The 5,936-nt window shown below is 42.3% G+C and overlaps 2 long non-coding RNA genes across 2 annotated transcripts; both read left to right on the top strand.

Moving 5' to 3' along the window:
* On the top strand, positions 1–3,048 carry LOC119324600. Its single transcript, XR_005157044.1, has 4 exons — positions 1–51; positions 1,802–1,883; positions 2,675–2,858; positions 2,954–3,048. It is a non-coding gene; the product is annotated as an uncharacterized LOC119324600 (long non-coding RNA).
* Positions 3,049–4,199, top strand: LOC119324601. Its single transcript, XR_005157045.1, has 2 exons — positions 3,049–3,081; positions 3,848–4,199. It is a non-coding gene; the product is annotated as an uncharacterized LOC119324601 (long non-coding RNA).
* The last annotated feature ends 1,737 nt before the right edge of the window (positions 4,200–5,936 follow it).

The following is a 5,936-nucleotide window of genomic DNA, read 5'->3' on the forward strand; positions in this document are numbered from 1 at the left end:
CCCACCAAGGTGCTCAACATCAGCACCAGGAAGTCCCCCCTGTGGCGCAAGGTGACCTCTTCCACCTCTCTGCTCGATCCCATTTACTTGGTTGATCCCTGCCAATATTGTGTGGTATATCCTTGGTGAATTTGTCATCCCATCAGTACTAAAATTGAGTTGAAATGCTTATAACAGAGCCATGCTTGTAACTGTGTCAGATCATGCAATGTTGAACTTAATGTTCCTTGGTTTGCATTCTTGCACTAGAAAACCTGATTGCAGTTTAGTTGAAATACTTAGAGAAGACCCATGTTTGTAATCATGTCAGATCATTGGATTTTGAGCTAACAGTTCATTGGTTTGTGTTAAGAAGCCCGTTTGTTTACCAACGGTTGGTCTCAGCTACAGAAACAATCACTCTTGTACTGATGGTATCTTGGTTTGCGTCTAGAAACACATTTGTTAAACAATAATCAGTCTCAGCTACAGAAAATACCGGTTAATGTACTGTTGGTATCTTTTAAAATACAAATAACTCTATGGTTTGTACAGAAACAACAGCGTCTGGCTGTGTTGAGAGTTATAGACATAATGATTCTCATATAAGTAGGATATACATAAGATGTTTAAAATGACTAGAATCACACTTCTCACTTTCTGCCATATTAAGGCACTTGGTTGTGTAACCAAGAGCTCATTTGTGGTTCTAGTTATAATTTACTGTTGTGTCATAAATAGGATGATTTTGACTTACTCTTGTGTCCAGATTAGAACTTTGTAACTGTGTCAGACCGTTGCATTGTGGACAAACAATTCCTTGGTCTGCATTAAGGAACCGTTTGCTAAAAAACCAGCAAGGTGGTCTCGCCTACAGAAACTACCACTCTCTTTGGTGTCTGGTGGTAGTATATCTTTTAGAAGACACAGATAAGTCTTTTGTTTCTACAAAAACAACATCATCTGGTTATGGTGAGAGATATAGACATATTGTGCTCATATCAGTAGAATATATGCACGAGATGTTGAAAATGGCCAGAATCACACTTCTTGCTTTTGGCCATACTAACGCACTTAGTGGTGTAATCAGACCGCATTTGTGGGCTATGCTTGTGTGTTTGATTCTACTACGTCCATTCCAAAATATAAGACGTTATGGAATGAGGTAGCAATTAGGTAGGGGCTTATTTACTAGTTGCAGTTAGATTTTAGTGTTGTGTTTTTATAAAAGATGATTTTGACTTACGGTTGCGCGTCCAGATTAGATATATGCATCCGCTTTGGGGAACTGACACAATACTAAATGTGACATTGAAAATTGAGGATGTTAACCATTATATCTCCTTCCTTATTTGTAGAATGTAATTGTGTCGGATCATTGGATTGTCAACTATCGATTCCTTAGTTTGTGTTAAGAAACCGTCTGTTAAAACTTAAAATAGCAGGCAGTCTAAGCTATGAAAACTATTGCTTGCTCTAGTGGTAGTATCTTTTAGAAGACACATATAAGTCTTTGGCATCTACAAAGACAACATCATCTTGTTATGGTGAGAGATGGCACTTGGTTGCATAATCAGAACCCATTTGTGGTTGCTGTGTTTGTGTGCTGGAGTATATCGCCTTGACTTCACATCTGAATGGCAATAGCATATCTCTCACTTTATATTGCATCTGGTTTTCTACAGTCTGCTATTGTCTGCAAATTTTGTATTGTGTTGACTTGTGACCCCTTTTGGTTGTCTTGATGTTTGGATTTCTTTACGATTTGGCACTTTTGCTGGTGATATGACTCTGATGTTGTGTCTTTTGCAACCCGACGCAGAAGCCCGTGAACTCGTCCGTGTGGGACTCCTGGGGTGCGATGGTGTTGGCGGTGGTATACGGCCTTGTCTACAACTGTGCTAGTAAGTTCATGGTTTTCCTCTGTCCACCCCTCTCCCGGTTGCTCTAAGACCTAGCCCTGGAGCTATGGCTGCTCTTTGTACCGGTCATCGAGCCATGGTTTATTATGTGATGGTAGACTCTCTAGCCATTTCCTTACACCAATAGTATTGTTACTGTTTGCATGTTCAAGCTTCGTGATACGCTCTCGGTTAATGATCATGACTTCACTTTGTGAATGGTCTTGCCCTGTTATGGGTGTTATCATCTTTGTTTTTGTGGGCTTGCTAAATAATTTTAATCATAGATATTCTATGGGTGTTTCTGAGATTCCCACATAGATTCAGATTATACTAGATGGTAGCTTAGCTTCTTTTGTTAGTACTGGTGCATGGTTTGTTCCGAATTTGAGGTAAAGCATTAGTCTTGATATGCAAGGAACAATTCATCTAGGACGATGTTTTGCTGAATCCAACTGATTGCTGCTGTTTAGACTTGCCAATGGTGCATTGTCTATGTAGCAGTGTTCCTTAAGTTTTGACAAGTGAAGCAATAGGACACATGATGATGCTAGGTTATTTGTATTTTTTCAGCGATGAACTCGCGAACTAGTTCGCAGGCGGCCTAGTCCTTCCAGTGAGCAAAGATATGTAGGATCTCTCAAAGAAAATTCTCATTCCATACATACCGAGTGTCTTTCTCCACTCTTTTGTTTTTAGCTTGTCATTGCAAGATTTCTTCCTGGCAAGTCAAATATATGTGAATGTTAATCAACATGCAAAAACTGAGTTGCGGTTATTTGATGTTTTGCCAGGACAGTTTCTACGAGATGCAAGCATGATTGTGCTTGTCGCCCAGGGCCAGGACGCCGACGTATGGTGTGCACCAGGAAGTGAACTCGTGCGGCTCGAGGACAGATTGTTGTGATGATCTATCTGGGTAGTCTAGAAAAATCCCAATTTTGAGTGAAGAGTGGATCCTCTTTGCTGCAATCTTCAGTATGTATTGGATCCCGATTCCGTTTGTTTCTGGGATGATGCATATTTTTTGCCTGTCTATAATATAACTTGCTGAGAAGAACCAATTGTTGCAGATACTAGTTTCGAGGTTGCCTAACCATGGTTCGAGGCTGAAGAAGCAAATAGATGATCTGGATGAGAAGATGGCGGTGACTGACTCTTCTCCCGACTTCCCGAGTCTTTGACGTCCAAGTAGATCCAGGTGAGTCCTTTAGTAACTCAGGCCATATGATCTGGTGCAATGTTGCTGCATGTCATTATTTGGCCATCTCGGTTTTTACTGGTTGCACAACTATAGCTCCTTTAGCAACCCATGCCAGTATGACCATTCAGATAAATTTGTCCATCTTCAAGGGATACGAAACGACCACTCAAGTAACCCAGTTCCAGTGTAATACGGACATGAAGCAGCAGACCATAATTGTTGTAGTGGCCCTTGTTCTCGCTTGGCACCTCGTGCCAACATAGCAAACTGTTTTTAGGCCGTTGTGATGTAAACTGCCGGTCCATGTCTTTTGATAAGCAAGCACATTTATCTAGTTGTCCTGTTAGTGTGTGCTTTGACAGCTGCATGTTGTCCGTCAAGTAAGAGTGCATTTGCCAACCATACCAGGATCCATGTCAATACGAGTTAGCATCTGATTGTTGTTGCATGTTCTTTTCATTTTGTTTGTACAATTTCTGTTTGTCCATAATCTTAGAGCCTAAGTACTATTTCTGAGAATTGCCTGAAAGTGAAATATGACAAGGAAACTGGACTAGTTAAGGTGCTATGTTTGTAAAAACTCTTGCTAACAGATGCTGCTAAGCTAGCTATGTTAAATTTCCCGAGGTGGCTGATAAGAACTTACGGCATACTCGACCTATTCCAATGTGTTTTGCTGATGTGCTTCTTGGACGTGATAGGATTGTCCTTTGTAGGTTGCTTTCTTGTGATAACCCCTTGTCCTCTCTTGCTCTTTGCCCAGGATGGTGAGGACAGCGAGAAGAAAAGATCTTTGCTGGAGATGGTGCACCCACACCCATCGGGCTATTCTTCCGGAGGGCGAAGCGGGGCAAGAAGAGGGGTCAATGGAGCTTGGAGCTCTATGGGAAGTCTGGTGGTTTTGCTTTATATTTTGATTTTTACATGTGAATGGGACACTGTTCGCCTCATTTTGCCGGGTGCTCATGTTGTATCCAACCGATGTCTCTTTGAAAAGCAATGTCATGCTTCTCTATGGTAGACGAGAGGTGCATTTGGGAAGTCGCAAAATCATTGCTTTGTCATGGCATGGTCTGAGTTTCAAACAACGTGATGTTTGGTTTTCGAATGAGAACCAGAATATCAGTATGATCTTTTTTTTATCCAATGTATGTACTGATGGATCATCACCCCCTATGTTTTTGTGTCGTGAATACTCAAGAGCTAATCATCCTCGTGTTTCGTAAAATTTAAGTTCATCTTTGCTTCAGTTGCCCCTGTAGCAATAGGTATAATACTGTCATGTTGAAAAAATGTGATGGTCTGGTTAATCTTCAGAGCCAAAAACTTGCTGGTAGCAGCATTGTCATTAACTTTTGATTGTATTGGACATAATGTAGCTGGTCGATGTCAAGAAGTACCCTTTTTTTAATACCAAACAGATTGGCTGCCTGTTTGTTGAATGAATGTTGTTTCTGGTTTGCGCAATGCATCGATTCGATTGAAAATGAACACAAGCTCTAGCGCCTTTCTTTTTTTGTCAGAATTTGAAGTCAAATGAAATGACAGAGCAGCATCGGAAGAGGACGGACGAGTGACAAGCCCCTTTGAATGTTCAGGAATTTGGTACATGTATAATTGACTAGAGAGTACAAGTTGATATCTCATTTTGCGGACTTAGGACCCTTTGAATGTTTATATTTTGTGGTTGAACATGGCATGGCAGTCATGCATGCTCTTGGCGCCTCTCACTATGCTACAATTTAGTTTTTTTTTCTCTTTTTTTAGGGAAAGCCATCATTGCGATTTTATATTTCTTGCGCAAAAATTGATACGTCGTTTGTTGAAACATCTACTAGTAAACCCGAAGGCTTCGATTTTCAAACAATGGTTCGAGAGGTGCTACAAGTTAGTTTAATGACTCTTCTTTTCTTGTTCTTCTTAAATCTGTAACGTGCCCTCTAAATAAATGGATATGTTGTAGTTATGTCACTTAATAATAATAATAATAATAATAATAATAATCGGCTTCATTTTCAAATACAAAAATAAAAAGGCAGAAGCTTTTTTGGTTATTAATCCTATTCAATCGATCCGTCGCATGCAAGGCAAGCCAGAAACTTGTTGGATATTGGTCCTATTCATTAATCCGTCGCATACGAGGTTACTGGCCGCCTGCCTCCGGCCACATACGTAATAATTTTATTTGTTGAAAACGAAACGAACAAGATGGATCATTATGTCATTAAAGGAAACGAAACGTCCTAGGGATATGCCCACCGGCCATCTAGGCTTGCGCCACCTCATCGATCCGTGGCCTCGTTGCACCATGACTTGGACCATGTGTATATATAGTAGAAGGAGTCATTCGTCCATGTGCGGGATGCGTGTGCGACTTGGACTTGGGGCTTGGGCGACGGTGAGGAGAGGAGAGACTTTGCTCCGCCACCGGTGAGCCGCCGATTAGATGGTGTCGCCGGCCACGACGGGCGTGGACTTGGGCACCCGGACGGGACGGGTTCGTCGAGAAAATCGATCGAGGCGCGTGAGCGTGAGGAAGGAGTGGAAAGGAGAGTCCATCTTGTTCGGCGTCAGGGGTGGGGCATGGCGTGGCAAGGAAGGAAGGAAGGAATGAATGAATGAGGAGGAGGAGAGAAAAAAGATGCGGTCTTTGATTGAATTAGTGCGGCAGCCCGCGAGGAGGGGAGACGAGGGATGGGCAGCAGCATGGCGACATTGACGACATGACGGAGATGAGATGAAGGATACTCGGTTTGGTCGGTCGCTCGCTGGGTGGAGGAAGAAAAGGAGTCGGCGGCGAAACGTGCGCCTGCGCCCGCGCCCGGCGAAGGAGGCGAAAAAGAGAGTTCGCG

Source organism: Triticum dicoccoides, chromosome 6B (assembly GCF_002162155.2).
Source record: "Triticum dicoccoides isolate Atlit2015 ecotype Zavitan chromosome 6B, WEW_v2.0, whole genome shotgun sequence".
Classification (NCBI taxonomy): domain Eukaryota; kingdom Viridiplantae; phylum Streptophyta; class Magnoliopsida; order Poales; family Poaceae; genus Triticum; species Triticum dicoccoides.